We start from the raw sequence: 19,478 nt of genomic DNA, 5'->3' as shown, positions 1-19,478 counted from the left end.
GAAGGATGACACCCCCACAGACTTCCTGGGAAGAGGAGATTGAAATCCATCTCAAAAGACCAGAGGAGTGAAGAAAATGGGCATCACAAACTTGTTCCCAAGGTCTGGGCCTGAGAAACACTAAGAGGCCACTTGCTGAAAAAATAATAATAATACCCGCAGAGAGGAAGCCTTTTATTCAAGAGGAAGATTGACTCAGGCCCTCTACCCTCATCTCTCCCTGTTCTCCACTTTATACCCACCACTTCAGCCGCATTGCCTCTCTGCAGTTCTTCAAGCAACTGGGCAAGCTCCCACCTCAAGACCTGCAGTGGTTATTTATTGCTGTAAAACAAATTAACCCAATTGTAGCCGCTTAAAATAATTTTTAAAAAATTTGTTTTTAATCTCACAGAGCTCCTATGGACCAGGAATCTAGGAGTGGCTTAGCCAGGTGGTTCTGCCTTGAAGTCTCTCATGAGATTGTAGTCAAGGTGTCGCCAGGGCCACAGTCATCTAAAGGCTGTAAGATATGCTTCCAAGGTGGCTTACTCACGGCCCTGCAAGTTAGTGGTGGCTGTTGGCAGGAAGCTTCAGTTCCTCCTCATGTGAACCTCTCTATAGCGCTGCTTGAGTGTCCTCACAACATGGCGACCAGTGATCCAAGAGAAAGCAAGGCCAGAACTGTAATCTCTTTGATGACTCAGTCATGGAAGTCACATTTCCCCAATGTCTTATTAATTACACAGGTCATCCCTATTCCTTGTAGGAGGGGACTACATAAGGGTGTGAATAAGGGGTCCCCCTTGGAGGCTGGGTACCACTGAGACTTTGCAGTTATTTTCTCTAACTGGTGCATTCTTTTCCCACATATCCCTGTGGCCCATGGCTTGCTCTTTTTTTCCTCCTTCAAATCTTTGCTCAAATGTCACTTTTTCTAAAAGACCAGACTTTTAAAACTACAAGTCTTCCTCCCACCTCAGAGGATCCCCTAATTTCCTATTTCCTTTCTTGATTGACATTTCTTCATAGCACTCATAATCAAATATATATTTTGTTTGTTTGTTTTTTGAGTTTTAATTTTAGACTTACAGAAAAACAGCAAAAATAGTACAGAGACGGCTCATATACACTTAACCCAATTTCCCCTAATGTTCATTTCAGTTGCGTTTTGTTGTTGTTTGGTTTTGGTTTTGGTTTTTTTTTTCCTCTCTTCCCCCATCTGAATGTAAGCTCCATGAGAGCAGAGGCTTCTGTCTATTTTGTTCACTAATGTATCTCCAGTGTCCAAAACATTGCCTCACTCACAGTAAATGTTCAATAAATATTTGTTGGATAAATGAAAGGACTATTCTAGCAATGCAAAGAAAAACCAACACTGGACTTTTGACCTTAAAGTTCTTAGCAGAACCACAGAGAATGTTTAGCATTAGGCCGATCCATAGGACTTAGATGATTTAAATTCAGCTGGGAAAGGCTATGGGTGAGAAAGTGAGACCTAACTCACTATAAAACAAAAAAGTAAAACAATAAACCTCATTTATTCATTCATTCTCCCTCTTTACTCTTTTTGGTATGGTTGGCTTTATTGTTGATAAAGTGAATTAGCTTTATATTTGTGTCAATAATCTAGCTCCATTTACCCACTTTCCCTGGAAGAGGCTTAATTGGACTAAGCAAGGAGATGACTTCCAGAGAGTCTACGAGAATCACCCACCCTAAGAGTCCCCACTATAACATAGTTGTCCCAGCACCCTGCTGACCCCTCCTTTGTAGGATTTCCCATCTGGAAGGCTCCTCCTCTATCTCTTTATTCACTTGAATAATTATCCCGACAACACCAGTGCAGGATGTGTGCCTTTCTTTCTTCTCCAAGTTCACCTCCACCTGTGTTAGGAAGCCTCAGTGAATTCTCACTGATGGATTGATGTCCTCCCCTGGGCTCTGAACCTCTCCAGGCCCTGCAGACCCCATTTCCAGATCCCCAACAGCTCCTAACCCATCCAATACTGGGGCAACTGTCCAGGACAGGGGCAGTGAGAGTTTATCAACCGCCTACTATGAGAACAGTACTGTGCTAGGTACTCTACAGATATTTAACTTCTCTGTGACTAAGCATCACCTTTAAATAAAGGGAGGAGGTGCTTTTGAGTGAGGCTTCCAGAATTTGAAAATGATAGTTCCTGCCTTGAGGACTGTTGTGAAGACCAAATGAGGTGATGCAAAGGGCTAGCATTATGCCCAGCACTTAGAAAACACTCTGTTGTGTTGGTTTAAAACAAGGACATTTTACAGATGGCAAAAATGGAGTCCAAAAAAGTGAAAGAACACTGAGACTGAGGTCACATCACTGATATGATGAAATTTGGGTCCAGGTCTGCCTGGCACTAAGCTCTTGCCATGTCCACTATATTTGTCCCTCAAAGAATGGTATATAGACACCTGCATCCGAATCATCTGGGGAGCTGGTTAAAGAAGCAGAATCCCAGACACCATCCCAGACGTCCAGAACTGGAACATCTGCATCTTTCACCCACTCCCCTGGTGCCCCGAACTTCATGAAGCCAGCCTGCCTCTCTGGGACCCGACAGAAGCTGGGAGTTTGTGATTTTGCCCCTTGGATAGTTCAAATGCAAGTCATGGGCAGCGTTCTCTGGAGCTTCCTGGGGCCTGGCAAAAGCAGTGACAAAAGTCTAATTGTGCTTCCCTGTGAAACAAGGCCCCTATGTGCCAGAGAAAACATTTTGTCAAGGTACTTGGGAACGCAAAAGAGATTTCTTTGACATGTCTGTCAATAGGATGAGAGTCAGAGCAGAGTGTGGAACATACATCCATCAAATAGACCAACAGATTGTACCTGCAGAAATTCTGGGGAGCCTTGCAGGGACTCTTGGGAGGGCAGGCCAGGTGAGGGCTGCCCACTTTCCCCACCCTGGATCTCCACCCAGATCTCAGCTTCCTCTTTGAACCAGGGACTGTCCTGGGTGCTTCACAGACAGGACTTCACCTGACCCACATCAACTCTGAAGGACAGCGTGAAGCCCATTTGACAGGTTGAGACGTTGAGGCTGGGAGAGATGAGATCACGTGTTCAGAGTCACACAGCAGAGGTGGTGGGACTGGGGATGAATTCCAGGTCTTAAGCGGCACCTAACCTGCACAGGCAGCTGCAAGTCATGGACCTGGAGAGGAAGAAAGATGCAATTCTGGTACCTGCCATCACTCCCGTTCCCCAGACCAGAAAGCCACACCTTCATCCACTAGGCAGCTGGTTCTTTTATCTCTGGACTCCAGGCTTGTTTGGGGGTCATGGAGACCCACATCAGTTCCTGGCGTTGGGTGAAGCTGAGGCTCTGTGCCACACAAAGACACGAAGGTGCTGGATGAAATTCACTCCTGACCCTTAAAACTTTGACCCTTTAAACAGAGATCCTTCTTGTATTAGTTTTCTATGGCTGTTGTAACAGATTACCACTTAACTTAGTGATTTAAGCAACACGAATTTATTATCTTACAGTTCTGGAGGTGGGAAGTCCAAAATGGGTCTCACCGGGCTAAAATCAAGGTGCCAGCAGGGCTATGATCTCTTCTGGAGGCTGCAGGGAAGAATTATTTCCTGGCCTTTTCCAGCTTCTAGAGGCCACCTCCATTCTTAGGTTCGTGATCCCCTTCCATCTTCAAAGCCAGCAATGGAATCGCTCCCACAATGACTCTTCTTCTGCCTCCCTCTTCCATCTTTTTTTTTTTTAATTTATTTATTTTATTTGTTTATTTTTGGCTGCACTGGGTCTTCTTTGCTGTGCTTGGGCTTTCTCTAGTTGTGGCAAGCGGGGGCTACTCTTGGTTGCGGTACGTGGGCTTCTCATCGTGGTGGCTTCTCTTGTTGTGGAGCACAGGCTCTAGGCACGTGGGCTTCAGTAGTTGTGGCACTCGGGCTCAGTAGTTGTGGCTCGTGGGCTCTAGAGTACAGGCTCAGTAGTTGTGGCGCATGGGCTTAGTTGCTCCACGGCATGTGGGATCTTCCAGGACCAGGGCTCGAACCCGTGTCCCCTGCATTGGCAGGCGAATTCTTAACCACTGTGCCACCAGGGAAGTCCTCCTCTTCCATCTTTTAAGGACTCTCATGATTACGTGAGCCCACCCAGATAATTCAGGATGAGCTCTCAATTTTAAGGCCACTTGATTAGCAACTTTAATCCCATCTGCAATCTTAATTCTCCTTTTCTATGTAACCTAACATCACACGTTCTTTTTTTTTTTTTTTAACGTCACACGTTCTTGAGATTAGAATGTGCACATCTCTGGGGCCGGGGCAGCATTATTCTCCCTGCTACACCCAGGAGACCCCATTTACCTCCCCATTATGCTGCGTGGGGGAAGGCAGGGAATAGGCTGAGGGAACAACTGAGCTACAGGTCAAAACCCTGTCTTTGGGGCCACTGGAAGAATCCCCTGTCACCCCACGCTTGGCCCTGTGCTCCAGCCTCCCAGGCTCACCATTCAGTCTCAGCATCTGCATCCTGATCCGCCCCCAAATCTCCCCAGTTGGACCAGCCTCCCTGGTATCCTGACTCGCCCCACTCAGCCCTTGACTGGACAAGGTCCTTTCATATTTTTTTTAAATCTTTATTATTGTTGTTCATGCAAGTTGAATAGTGCAGATTAAGTAAGAAAAAAGTTCTTAATCTCTGCTACTCCAAGGATTTTCTTTATCTTATTTTTTCATAAAAATGAGATCATACTATAAACTTTATTTTCTAGTTGTTTATTTTCTGCTTAACCTGTTATGGAATTGTTCACCTGTCTGGCAAGCACCGTCTAACTCATTCATAACAGTTGCCTGGGGTTCCAGGGATGGAACCAGATCCTTCTTGATGGACATACAGAATGTTCCAGATGATTTACACTTGCGGGTTCTGAAGTACAGGGAAGTTTCCACACCCCCAGTCCAGCCCTGCGGGGCCCACATAGGTCAGCGTAGCCCCCAATACCTTCTCTTCTCACTCAAAGAAGATGGGGGGCAGAAGCTAAGGAAAGCAGATGGTGTCTCCAGGAGCAGAGAGAGGACGGCAGTGTGGATGCTGCTGAGATGTTAAGTAAGATGAAGATTAGCCAATGCCCATCGGGTTTAGTGACCCAGAGTTACCTCTAAGTCCCTCACCTGACCTCAGGGAGTGAGTCCAGCTTCCTGGGGCAGAGGCAGCAGCATGAAAACCCAGAGCCATTTGAATTGGTACCTATCTGGCATGTACACTTGTCCTGATGCCTCACGCCCTTTCTCATCTCCCCTAAAACAGCACTGCAGGTAAGTTCTGTTATTCCCATTATACAGGCAAGGAAACTGAGGCTCAGGGACATGGCTGCGAAGTCACAGCACCAGGGTTCAAACCCAGATGCTCAGGGCCCAAAGACAGGTCAACCGCCCCGGCTGGAGGGGCGGCCCAGAAGCCCCCTGCAGGCTAAATGGCTACACTGCTGCTTGCAAGTCAGCCGATTCCCACCTATCGGCGTTCTCCAAACCACTGCTCGTTTCTGCATTGGGTTTCTTGCAGATTTTCTTTTATTAATGAAAAAATAAAACAGGCCCATGGTTTAAAATTGATTCAAACTGGAGAGAAAAGTAGAAACCCTCAGATCTACTCTCTAGAGGTTACTGATATGAGCAGTTTGGGGGTCATTATGTACATTTTCTATGCATTGTGATGTGTGTGTGTGTGTGTGTGTGTGTATACACACGTTACAACTGCTCTGCCCACCCCTTTTATAACCATCCTCTATGCATCAGATGCTTTTAGGAACATTGTCTCATGTCATTCTTATGAGTATCCTGGGGCCTGGACACATTATTACCATCCCCACTTTACAGACGAGGAAACTGAGGCCCAGAGAGGCTAAACCACTTGCTCAGGCTCACACAGCTAGTAAGGGACAGGACTGGGATTCGAACCCAGGCCCGCTGACTTCAGAGGGCAGACTTTTCCCAGTACCCTCCCACCTACAAAGAGAGGTGACCAAGAAGAATCATTCCATGTCCTTGAAACAAAAAGGCCCAGGAGGCCCGGGGTTGGGAAGATGAATTCATCTTTCAACATTCAGCAGCTATTAAGCACCTACTGCATGCCAGGCTCTGTGTCCCCGGTACCTCAGGGCTCCCATGGTGACAGCCCCAAGAAAGGACATCCCGATCAAGAGTCACCCCTGGGCCCTCCCCCTCCACACAGAAGGGTGACTTGAATGGTGGTGATGGAGCAGCGAGGGGGAGGGAAACATGTGTCAGCTCCGATGGGCACAAGGAAGAATGAGCAGAGCTTCCTCGGGAGGGGGCCCAAGGGATGAGACCCACGTGGTGGCTCCCCTTTCACTTATTTCTTCCTTTCAAGCTCCCAAGAAAGTGCTCATGGCAGATCTATCTGGGTCACAGGACCGAAATAAGCATTATTTGAAAAATCTCAGGCTGAAAGCCTTGGAGGACAGACAGGAAAACTACCCCCTGGGAAAGGTAAACCTGAGGATGCCGATGGATGCAGCCAGAGGGTTTGTCAGTCACCTCGATGGCTTCTGCAAGCATTCACTCCCACCCAGGCCCTTAGCATTATGCCCAGCAGAAAGAGGTAGCAAGATGCAGACTCAGAGGAGCGGGGCCACAGGCCGACACGCTGGCTGCTTCACTCTTGCCACCAAAGGAGGCAGGACTTGAATCCAGGTCTCGCCAACCTCACTCCTCTCCCAGCTCCTTAGAGCAGCCATGGGGCATTGGGCGGTCCATCTCTGGAAAGCTGGATGGTTCACTCGGGGTTTCCATGGCAGACAGAGACTCTATCCCCTGTAGCAGGATGGTTTACCTGAGCCCAGCCACACTCTCTGGCCGACCCCTTGCTTCACTGGCATCAGAGGTGAGGTCACTCCCCAGGTAACAGGGCTCAGCAATGGCAACCAATGGTAAGGGACAGCGTAGTGCTGTAGACCATGTAGATTGGAGTCCCAGACCTGCCACTCGCTAACTGAGAGCCCTTGTCATGTCCATTATCACTCCCTGAGCCCTTGCCATCTGCCAGGCCCTGTGCTTAGTCCCTTATTTGCAATATCTCATTTTAACCCATGAATCAATCAGTCCTATTATTTTTTCCCATCTTACAGATGAAGAAATTGAGGCTCAGAGAAACAAATAGCCTAAGGACACACAGCCAGTGCATAGCAAAGCCTAGACTTCAACCCAGGTCTTTCTGTCTCCCAAGCTCATGCTGTGTATAACCACTAACTCTATTGCTATTGGAGAAATGAACCAGCACCATACAGCAGAAAACCCAAGTTCCACTTCTGGAAACCCAACCCAGCAGGAAACCCAAGCCCCTCCTGTGTCCAACTGGACAGATGATCAGACGTCTCTGAGCCTCAGTTGCTTTATCTGTAAAATGGGTACGCATCATGGCTTCCATGAGGGGCAGATAAGGTGAACCTACATGGAACCACCCCAGTAGTCAGAGACACCCCCAAACCTGTCAGTCCTGGCCGGCGAGCCTCTGCCCGCCCCCCTCCCCTCTCCCCGGCTTCTCCCTGTTTTCAGCACTGGCTGGGCCAGAGGTTGTGCAGGCTGAGTGGACCAGGCGCGGGCATTTTCCCTTCTTGCTGAGCACTGCGGATCGCACCAAGCATTTCCTCTCCTTTTGTGTGTGTTTTTCATGACCTGCTTCCAACAGCTTTTTATTGGGCGGCTGCCACCATTTGCCCAGCACGAGAAAACTGCCTTTCTTCCCCCATTTAGGGTCTGGTTTTAATTTCTACAGTATTCTCTTTAATAACAATGCCTAATTAAAACATCTGTTAAAAAGTCTGTAACATTAACTTTACAGGGAGAATTTAATAGAATTATATTGGAATTGCAGGCATTTAACAGGCTTCCTAATTAGGCTTTTCATTTAAAAAAAAAAAATAAGGAAAAAGAAGAAAGAAACATTCCACAAATTAAAATCCAGCCTCTTTTTTTATAGTAACGGAGGCTGATGGTCCAATGGCTGGAGAGGATGGGCAGAAGCTGGCAGAGAGAGGGGAGCCCCAGCCAACTCAGGGTATGAAGTCTCTGGAGAAAGAAAGTGGAGAGGGGGCCTACACTTAATGGCCGTCTTGTGCTAGGAGCTGTCTCATTTATAATCCCCATTATATCCTGACACCAAGCATGGGAAGTATTATTAGCCCCACTTTACTGATGGATAAACTGAGGCAGAAAGAGAAGTAATTTGCTCAAAATCTCTCTTTCTCTCTCTCTCTCTCTCTCTCACACACACACACACACACACACACACACACACACACACACACACACACACACACACAGAGCCAGAGAATTCTGGTAGAGTCTTCCCTGTGTAATCTCTCTACTACAACACCCAGCCCCCTAACTTTGCATTAGAAGGGTTTTCTAGAGCTCTCTGTGGGGCCCCTATCTCTGATTCAGTCTCTTCTCTGTGGTGAGCATCACACTGCCTCCCATGGACAACACGTGCTCTGCCCCCCGGGGTCCTTTCCACAAAGTCCCTGTCGGCTCAATGCTCCTGCCTGAGCTGCCCTGGCCCTGGCTGTCACCTGCACCCCTTCAACACCAAGCTGGGGGCTGTGCTTGCTAGGAACACAGCCCCGTGCCAGCAGGAGCAGCCTCCAAGGGAGGAGTCAAGGGAAAAACGTTCCAAGTCATCATTCTGGTCTAAGTGAAAAGTCTGGTCCACGGACCAGCAGTGTCATCGTCACCTGGGAGCCGGTTAGAAATGCCAATTCTCAGCCCCTCCCCTCTCCCTTCCCCCACCTCCTTCAAGATCTTCTGAATGAGAATTTCTGAGGGTAGAGCCCTGAAATCTCTGTTGAAATGAGCTTTCCAGGTGACTCAAATGCCATTAAAGTTTGAGAGCCACTGATCTGAAGACATCAGGGAGCTCTTCTGTCCCCTGATACATACCCTTATCCTTCCCCAGCTGGACCCCAGAGCTTTGGCACCTTACCTGCCCCGTGCCCTTGACCCCAGCCCAGTCCCTTCCTTAGTGTCAGGGGAGTAAACCCTAAGGAGGGCTACTGGCCTAAGGCTGGCCGGCTAGTTACAGGAAACAAAGTGAGATTATGGGATTACCGTCTCCAAGTGAACCCAGTGACTTTCCTAGAAAGAGCCCCCACCTTTCTTTCAGCCAAGCCAACTCAGCCAGTGCTCCACTGACCTCAGAAGTCAAGGAAAGGGAGTCCTCTGCAGCGAGGTTTTCAGATTCCAGAACATTCCTGTCTGTTTTCAACTCCTCATCCCACTGACCCACCAGCAGACATTTACCAAAAGCTGCCAGTAGGCCAAGCCCTGGGGTGGATTTGAAGACAAAAGAGACCCAGAGCAGCCGCTACACAGCTCCCAGTGCAGTAGGGGTAACAGTCAGACAGACAGACATTGCAGGTTAGTGAGGCGCTGACTGACAGTGCCTTGGGGCCCATCCCCAGTGTGTGAATGGTTTGCTCTTGTCCTGATGCACAGGCAGTGGGTGCAGTGGTTAGAGCAGGGATTTGGGAGTCAAAGGGAACTGAGTTCGAAGCCTGACTCAGCCACACTTGAGCCTCGTGATCTTGGGTAAATGGTGTTTCCTTGTTAAGCCTGGGTTTCCCCATCTGCACATGTCCAAGGCACAGAGTCTGTGCCAGAGGGATCTAAATCTACAAAGGCATCAAATCTATGAAGGTGGAAGGTTGACCATCCTTTCTCCCCACTGCAGGGGTCCAGAATACCTGCTGGAAGGATGGGGACAACCAAATACAGCCCGTGATATGGCCGCCTCTGCTCAACACAGAACCGGAACTCTGTGGCTTGGGTGTGGACTTAGAGCTTCGGGTGAGGAGAGGCTCCGAGACCACAGCCCTGACTGTGAGCCCTGAGCCTCTTGCCCACACCTTAGGGATTTCACTTGGATTCCTCCCCCACCACCAAGCAGGCTCCCAGGCTCCTTTGTCCCTCCAGGCCAGGAATGGCCAGACCCCTTCCCTGTGCTCCTCCAGCACACTTAGGGATTCTGATAAGGCTTTCCTAACCACCAAGGGAACACGCCACAAAAGAATAAGAAAACAAGAAGAGGAACTCTGGAGCACTGCTTAGCCACCTCTTCGCTGTGTGACCTCGAGCAATTTAATTAACCTCTCTGAGCCTCAGTGTCCTCCCTCCATCAAATGGGAATGACGATAATATGCCTAACTCTGGAGTTGCTTTGAGGATTAAAGAAGTTAATATCTGTAATGTACTTAGAATAGTGGCCAGCACATAGTAAATGCTACAGAAGTGTTTGTTCAATAAGTAAGAAATGAAGGCACGAATCCAGTCTGGCTCCCAGCCCTGAAACGCCAGAGGTTATAAGTTCCCAGAACTTGAAGGCCCCTCTCCAGCCCTTTCTCCGTGCCAGACCCTAAGAGCCAGAGGCATCTCCCATGACCTGTCCACACAGAGCCAGTCCCTCACATGGGCCTGGGCAAGGTCCCTGCAGGAGGCAAGGGGCAGCTCCCGCCTGGCCTCCCCCCCCCCACCCCTCCCCGCCCCATGACCACTTTGGGAGGGCTGGAATTCACAGTTCAGCGCGTGGGCAGATTCAATTGGACCATCTCCTTGTGTGATGGCTTCCTCTGTTCAATTACTACTAAAATTCATCAAATGGAACTGAGAGGTTGTAACGCCGGTAATTGTGGTGCAAAACGCTCTGTAATTGGTCTCTCAAATGAAAGTGGGGAGAACGCCGTTGAAAATGAAGCCGGCTTGGCCTTGAACAGCACGAGAGTGATGGCTCGGGCGTGACCTCCACAGCCAGCTGGTCTCCGCACCCCCATGCCTAACCCCCCACCCCCCTGTTGCCTCCATTGGGCTCCCTGGTGGGAGCCTCAGGCCTCTCTCTCCCTGCCTGTGCTGGGGTGCAGGCGTGGGGTGGGAGGCGGTGGGGACGCTGGCATGCTCTTGCAGATCCAGTCCCAGCCTGGTCACCCTTGGAACCACAGGCCTGCAGACACGGGAAGCCCGCAGGCCTCCCTGGGGTGGCCTTTTTTTTTCCCTTTAGATGTGGATAACCTCCTGCCTCCGGGCCTTTGCTCTGGTCCCTGGTCCCTCTGCCTGGATTCCGTTCCCCGCCTTCCCACCCATGTTGACTTCTCATTTTATCGAAAGAGTGGAGCCTTCCTTACCTTCCCCAAGTAGAGTTAACAAGTTCAGCCTTCTAGGATAGGCCCCTCTATGATAGCCCGGATGCTACAACTAATAATAATAGTTACTCTAGTAAAAAAAGGAGAGACTTTTATTTCAAAAGCTGGCGGTGGAATTCCTATGGGTAGTTTGTCTGCCAACGTGACTGCCAACAATTCCTCCCTTCCCTATACACACCTGTTGCTCCTCCCGTCAAGACAGGAACCTACTTGCCCTCCCTTGAATCTGGGCTGGCCTTGGGACTAGTTTCCATCAACAGAATGTGGCGGAAGTGATAATGTGCCAATTCCAGACTAGAAAACTGTTCCCAAGACCTGGCTAGGTGTCAGCTCTCTCCGGGTACTGGCTCAGTTAAAACTTATAACAGCCCCATTTCACAGGTGGGCAAACAAAGGCTTGGAGAAGTTGCCTGTCTAAGGTCACCCAGATAGCAAAAGGCAGAGGCTGGATCTGAGCCCGGGATGTCTGGTTCCAGGGCCCACGAACTTCACTCCTCTGAGATTTCTTCCGTGAGTGAGCTGGACATTCAGCCTTTCTTATTTAATGTCAGAATTAACCCACAGGCCAGAGGACCAGAGCGACACAGCCACAACCTGGTCACATTCACATTGATTGGATCATTCCTGATGGCCCAGCTTGTGTCCTTGGGTCACATTATCTTATTTAATTCTCACAACAACCCCAGGGGGTAAACTTTTATTATTCTCTTCATTTTATAGGTTAGGAAATTGAGACCCAGAGAAGTTAATCAATTTGCCCAAAATCACCCAGCTGGTAAGTCATGGAGCCAGGCTGAACCTCGGCCTGGAGTGAGTTCCCTAGACTAGTACGTTGATGTGCATCTGAATCACACCGGGGTCTTGATTAAATGCAGGTTCTGGTTCAACAGATCTGGGGTGAGACCTGAGATTCTGCATTTTATTACTGTGATGATGATGATTATTGTTTCTGTTGTTGCATTAAAATAACTGAAACCCTCTCAAAGACAGGGGTGTTCAACCGCCCCCAACCGTGCCTCACATGTCAGCGGGCAGGCCTGGGAGTTTCTCAGTAATGACCTGATGGGGGAAAGGAGGGCAGGAGAAAAGGAAGGATGCAGGACAAGGTGAGAAATGGATGCTGCCGATTCTTGCCCACCTCCCTGCTGCCACACCTGCATCCTCACGTTTCTAGTACTTTCACTATCACTAAAAAAGACTCACATGGCCAGTATTTTCACTACCACTGCTACAGCCCAAGGCAGGAGCCTCAAAGCAGTGAGGTGACTGGCCAGAGGACATAAGCCAGGGCACCCATCCAACCCCACGTCCTGCCCTCCTGTCCCGTGGAGGAGCCCGGGTTTGCTGATTCTCATCCCTCCCCAAGTCAGGGGCCAAGCTGGGATCCCGGGAAAGGACACACCAGGAAGCGCGTGGTTTTCGCCCCCGTGTCCTGCCACGGACCACAGCCCTCCTTTCCCTTGGCTCTGAGGTCCCAACTTCTCCTCTCCACGCGGGGCGACCCAGGTGGTCCATGGCTGGGGAGGCTGAGCCAGCAGAGGGGGCCATGAGAGGTGGGGAGCTGTGCCACCGCAGGCTGAGAACACACAAACACACACAGGCACACGCTTTCCCATGGGAACCCAGCAGAGCCACCGCGCAACCTACCAGCCGGGACCACCCCCGTGCTACTTTCTCAGGAAACCTGGATGGGCTGAGGACTCAGGGATTGGCGTGAGAGACAATTGGAGGCCTCCAGCGGGTGGGGGGAAACGGGCCGGGGGGCTGGGCAGGAACCACAGTTGGTGTTTTGTGGACAGAATAGGCTTTTGCTGATCCCAGCAGACCAAGTACCTCCTGTCCCTCCAGAGGACCCGGGGGCAGGAGCTGGCAGGAACCAACCAACCCCTGGAGAGAGGGGCTTGCTGGGCGGAAGTCAGAGACAGCAGAGGACAGAGAGCCCCAGACAGGGAGAGACACCAGAAGGGGAGAGACAGAGGCTGAACGAGACTCCATAGAGAGGAGAGGTCAGGATGGAGAGTTACAGGCACAGGGGTGGGGACCAGGGGAGGGAGCAGAGAGACTTATCAGGTGGGGAGGGGGGCGGGGAAGCCCCTTCTGGCCAAGCCCCCAGCTCAGCAGGTACAAAAGCCCTGGCCTCCAGACCCCAGGCTAATCAATACCTTCTGACGACTCAGTCCAAACCGGCCAGAGGCTGATGGATAAGCCACGTGTCAATTAAGTGATAATATCTGTAGAACCTGGACACAGTGCCTACTAATTTCCTACTAAATGCCTACTAAGCACCTACTAAGCCCTAGTGCAGAGGAGCCGTGGCTCTCATTATTGTCCTTGTTTTTAGGGAGTGACAGGTGGCTTCACCCAAGGGAATGATGAGGTACCCCCAAGAAGCCAGCCCAGAACAAGAGCCGACCAGAGTAGAGCCTGTCAGCTCTGAAGGGAGGGCTGCAATGGTCCCTAGAACTCCAAGGATGTCCTCCCCCACCTCCCTCCAAGACCCCCACCCAACTCCTTCCTTCTGCCTGGTCCACACCACCGGGGCCTGGGAATCTGGCAGCTGCTCTCTGGCCGGAGGTGGAGCTTGGGGGCACTTCCTCAGGAAACGAGGCCCCGTGGAAAATGGAGCACACGATGGAGTGCTGCCTTCGTGGGACCCAGAGGCTTTTTTTTCTCTGCCACTGAAAACACTTCATAATCAAAGGCACTCTGAATGCTTCCCCAGATGTCAGCTCAGATCGGCTCATTATTGTCAAGTAGGCAGAAGAATTTCTCTGTTGAGCCTCTTTCTTCCCTTTTTCTCTGCGACATCCCAATTAGCCCAGCTTGGTAAGCATGCCAGGGGCTTCATGGCTGTCCTGAAAGGCAAAGTGACCCATCTGAGTGTCCCGGCACAGGTCCCAGGCTCAGCACCCACCGCTAACCCTGCAAAAGAATCCAGGGGAAACAGGCCCCAAGGGACATGCTCTTCGCACATCTCCTGCAGCTGCGGCTGGCCTGGTACCCACCCACCAACCCCGCCCACAATGGGCTGAGACTTGGCATCCACTTCACGATGAGCTGCCCGCCAAGGCAGAGCCAGGTCAAGGTCACAGAGTCAAGGAGGAGGTTTGAAGTGGTTAAGTGCCCTTCACCAGGACTGAGGACAAGGTTGGTGTCTACACGCCCTCCTCATATCACCCCATCCCCACCATCATCATCATCATCATTTATTACACACTTACTATGTACCAGGAACTCTTTTAAGCCGTTTATATTACTTAGCTCAAGTCTTCTTTAATTAGGAACTATTATTATCCATACTGTACAGATGAGAAACAGAGACACAGAGAGGTTAAGTCACTTGCCCATAGTCACACAGCAGGCTCGTGGTAGAACCAGGATGTGAACTCAGGCATTCTGACTGCAGAGCTCACCCGTTTTACCACATCACCACAATTACACGCCTTCACACGTACACAGCACTTTACAGTTTACTCCTCAAAGTTGATATCCATGACCCTGTGAGGTAGGTGTGGGGTAATTCCCTCTCTACCGAAAGGCAAATTGAGATGCAGGAACCTGCGGGTGTCAGAGCTGGAGCTCTTAACACCTGCCGGTAGATCCCAGAGCCAGAGCGCATGCCTGGGCTTTGCTGTCCTGTATCCTGGGATGGATCTTGTGTCAAGTCCAGGAAGGTCCCTAGCCTTCGAGGATGCAGACGGCAGCCACAGAGCCCAGCCTGTCCTGATCTCTTCACACTTGAGACACCCGGCCCAAGCCCCCGCCACCCAGGACTTTTTCACTGGTCAGGCCCCCAGCTGACGCCCAGCACACTGCATGCTTGGTCTCCTGGAGCAGGTTTCTGCTTCGTTCAGCATTCAGCAGATCAGAGGCAGAGCCATGAGGACTTTGCTCCTCTGGTGGCCTGTCCCTGCCACAGTACCTGAGAAGCATGCAGAGCTCTTAGGAGGAGGATAGCCAGAGCTGGTGGGAGAGGGGCTACAGATGGGGTGCCCCCACCCCCGCACTGAGCTTTTGAAGGAGGATCTCTTTTGCAACATAGCAAAGACCCCAAATATAAGTGCAGGAGGAACTGCAGTGACTTTAGCTTGGCCTGGATCCAGCATCCCCAACCTGGGAGGACAGGGCCCAGGGAAGCAGGGCAGTAGGAGTGCAGGATGCAGGGTGCCAGAGCCTGCAGAGGAATTTGATTGTGGCACAGGCTTCTGACTGTGGGACAGTTTGGGGCCAAGATCCCCCTGCCCCTCACTGCCCACTGCTAACAGCAGCAGCAGAGACATTTGGGGAGCCCCGGCCCCCAAAGGCCTGCAGGGAAGCATATACTAGGGAGGGGGAGGAGGGGAGGTGGTGGAAACCAGGATCCCTTATGGTGACAGCTGGGCCCACTGCAGCCTTCCACCAAGGTGCCCATACTTCAAAAGAGTTTGTCTAACAACACCCTAAGTATTTTAAGTACTAATTCATTCATTTCCAGTTTTGACTAGTCATAACCATCCAGAGTTTTCTGTCCAGCCGGGTGACCCTATCAAACTGGTATAATCTCTGCCCAAGGTAAAGCTCAGTGCTTTAGGTAACTTGGGTGGCCTGATGGCAGCTTGTTGAAATATTAAATATAGTTTGAGAACACTTCCTGGCCGGTCTGTGACCAGATCTGCCTCATCTAGGGCTATTCCTCCAGGGAACCTGGCACATGCATGGCCTCGATAAATATTTGTGGAACGAATGAATGGTCCCTCCGAAGAGCCTCACAGTCATCTCAGGGTCTGGAAACTCCAGATTGTCTCCTCCCGCCAAGATGAGCTCTTCCTTACACTGAAGGGCACCCCTGCCCCTTGCCCAGGAGTTCTCAGCAAAATCTGCCGTGAGTCTGCAGCATCATTAGCTCTGCCATGGCCACAGAGAGGCACACGGGGACACGCACGCGCAATATAGCTGGACGCACATGTGCTTGTGCGGGACAAACACACACACACACACCAGGAACAGCGCCGAGGGCTGTGAGAGCGACGGCAGCAGAGCCATGGCTCCCAATTAAAATCAGGGTGTAAAAGGGAAGAGAATTTATCTTTAAAACCACAAAGCCACGGAGAGGTCACTGAAAAAAGCCTCTAAACTTGTTTACGAAAATATGCAATTATGTACTAACTGTTCTGTGATCATCGCACTGAGCACTTGTTTTTAATCTCCTCACTGTTAACCATTTAAAGTCAGAAAGAAAATGGGTCAGGGAGGAAAGCAAGCAAGATACAGAGGACAAGGTCATCGAGTAAATTCTTGCCTCTCAGCCCACTGCTGATGGCGCGTGGTGCGGCCTCAGTCTCCTCCTCCGAAAAATGGGGACAAGAACGCCCACCGTTCAGAAAGTAACAAGATCGCCTAAACAAACGTTCCTAGTGCAGTGCCAGGCACAGAGCAGCCTGCAAACGTTGGTGGTTCAGGTTCTAACAGGAATATCAGTCTCCTCTCCATGAGCTGTCTGCCTCTCAGATGCTTTTACAGCAAGGGTCACAGGACCAAGTAACTCTTCTTTGGGCAAATTATGGGCTCACCTGCCACCCAAGGCCCCCAGTGGCCCCAGGAAAAGAAGTTCCCCAAAGGGAGGAATCTCAGAAAGAGGCCCTCCAAAATGACAGTGTAGGCTGACTAGGTCGGTCTGGCAGTGTATCTAAAAAGAAAAATAAATAACTTTCTCCCTGAGATGAGGTTCCTATTCCCTGGCTGCTCTCTTGGTTCTGTCTGTTTCAGGGGGTCCTTAGGAATTACTAACTCACAGACCAGGAAGGAGCAAGAAATAAAACTTTTCTGAGTTTCTACTGTTTTCCAGGAATCACGATATCTCACATCTAAGATCATAGCTTCCATGCCTCAGTTTCCTCATCTCTAAAGTGGGGAGAATGAAAGTAACTTTTTCATAGGGTAGTTATGAAGATTAAATGAGACCATGCCCTTAACACAGTGCCTGACACAATAATCACTCCATAACTGTTTACTGTCATTATTATTCGTAATTCTCACAACTACAAAAATAATACATAAGGGCCCAGAGAGGTTAAGTAACTTGCCCAACTTACACAGCTGGTAAGCAGCAAAGGTGGGATTCAAACTCAGGCAACCAGGGTGCCACCCCGCCTATGCTGCTTCCACTTGATAAATGTCCACTGATCAGCTTCTATTACACTCCAGAGGCCTGAGCCCAGGCAAGAGGTCTGGGAATGGTGACTCGGGATTTTTCCACAGTGGATGACCCAGAGCACACAAATACTCACAGCGTAAGGGGATCAGGTTTTACAAATGGAGAAACGAGGCCCAAGGAGGAGAAAAGACTTTCCAGAGCCAAATGGTAAATCTAGACTCAGACCTCTGTCTCCTTTCTTCCAAGCCCTTGCCTCTAAATCATGCCAGGGAGATCACTGTGGCTCTACCAAGGTTTGGCAGACCTTGGGTCATGAGCTCCCACGTACTAGAGGAGTGACCTTGAGTGACTTACTTAGCCTCTCTGTACCTCAGTTTTCCCATCTGTAGAGTGGGGATGAAAAGTGACTTACCAGGTTATTGTAAGAAATAATGTAACATATGTAAAAGTTCCAGCAATATTCTAGGAGCTCCATAAAGCTTAGTTTAATTGGGTTAGGTTGGTGGAGGATTACTTTTGTTTTATTTTCTTATCAGGTGGCAGATGCTCCCTCCTTGCTGGATAACCACCTCAACATGATTGATTTTTGCCTTCAAATAGATACCTCCCCTCAGCAGGGAAGTCACAGGCACTGGAGGCATCAGGTTGGGCTGTGGCTCACACCCTCTCGGGCTGCCCTTTTCTCCAGCCTTCCTTCTTTTCTTCCTTTTCCCATTGCCGCCTCATTTTTCTCACAAGCAAAGACCTTTTCTCTCCAGGCCCACGGCACGAACCCTGCACTTCCGAAGGAAGCAGGCGCTGAATAGATTTAGCAGGTTCTGATGAATGTCACGTTTATTTTGGTGCCAATGGAGTCACTGCATTTTAATGAAGACCCCGTCCGGCCCCCACCCCGGCCCCAGATGTTGGTGCTGGTGGGAACACCTCACGTTCCCACTGCCGCCACACAAATGAGGTTGGGATAAGCAGGCGCTGGAAGGTGATGCCGGGTTTGGCCTGCCAGCTCCCTTCCTGGCTCAGGGATGGTGTTTCTTGGGGTTGGCTTTGCCAGCCCGGGACCTCGCAAGCCTCTTTGCCAACCTCAGTTTCCTCACCTGAAGATGATGTATGTACAATAACACTCCCAGCTGGGGGCTGGGCGCCATGGAGACCTTCAGTGCCTGTCTGCTGATGCTAATTGATTCCAAAGATCCAGGCCCAGGGACCGGGCCAGGAATGGATGGCTGGGAGAACCGGCTGCATGGGAGGAGCTGAAGTGGGTGTCCGAGCGGGCCATTTTCCCGTGCCTGAGAGTGCAAGCCATAGATTGGACCCCTCCTCCCAAAGGCCCCACCCAGGAGGGGGACGCTGGCCTGGGAGGGAGGAGGGTACCCGGAAGGGCAGAGCCAGAGCGCAGACCTTCCTTTCATCCCAGCCCGAAGTGAAGAGGGAAATGACAAAAGACCCACAGACCTGGCTCCTCCCGTACCCCCACACCCTCATCGCTTTCAAACGCCTCTGGGCTGGAGACTGCTCCAAGGTGATGGAGTGACATTAGGTGGCAGCCCCTTGAGAATGGCTCCCACACACACTGTAAAATAAAATCCAGCCTTCCTCTGCGTTTTGCTGAGCCTAGGTGTTCTCTGGGTTCCTATTGTCTGTGGGTTTTATGCTCCAGAAGCTTTTTTTGTCATAATCATGAACCAAAGCCTGCATGAAAACACAGAATGGCTAGAGACAGAGGGGGGAAGTGTGCGAGGGGCAGGAGATGTCAGAGGGAGACACTGGGTAGCAATGCCTGGCGTCTCCAATGGAAACCAGATATCATGGTTTGGGTCCCCAGGAGGAGACAGGGAGACAAGGATTCGAGGGCAAGTAGTATGTTTAGGAGGTGATCTCAGAAGCATCAGTAGGGGAGGGGGAAGTGAGTCAGGGAGAGGAAGGAGGGCAGTAAAGGGTGCATGGTCGAGAAAGTTGCCACCGTGGGAACTCGGGGAGCCAGTGTAGACCGCGCACCTCTAAGTTATCCCACTTAGGAACAATCCATCACTAGCTGAGGGTCCCTCCTGGGGCACTAACTCCACAGCACCCGTGACTCACCCTCAGCCAGTCTATAAAATGGCCTGGAAGGGTGGCCAGGACACCAGTTACCATGTTTATCTTAGAAGGAAGATCCCAGACACTCAGT

This window comes from Balaenoptera physalus, assembly GCF_965194825.1.
Source record: "Balaenoptera physalus genome assembly, chromosome: 16".
Classification (NCBI taxonomy): Eukaryota; Metazoa; Chordata; class Mammalia; order Artiodactyla; family Balaenopteridae; genus Balaenoptera; species Balaenoptera physalus.
Note: the sequence above shows the minus strand (reverse complement) of the source record.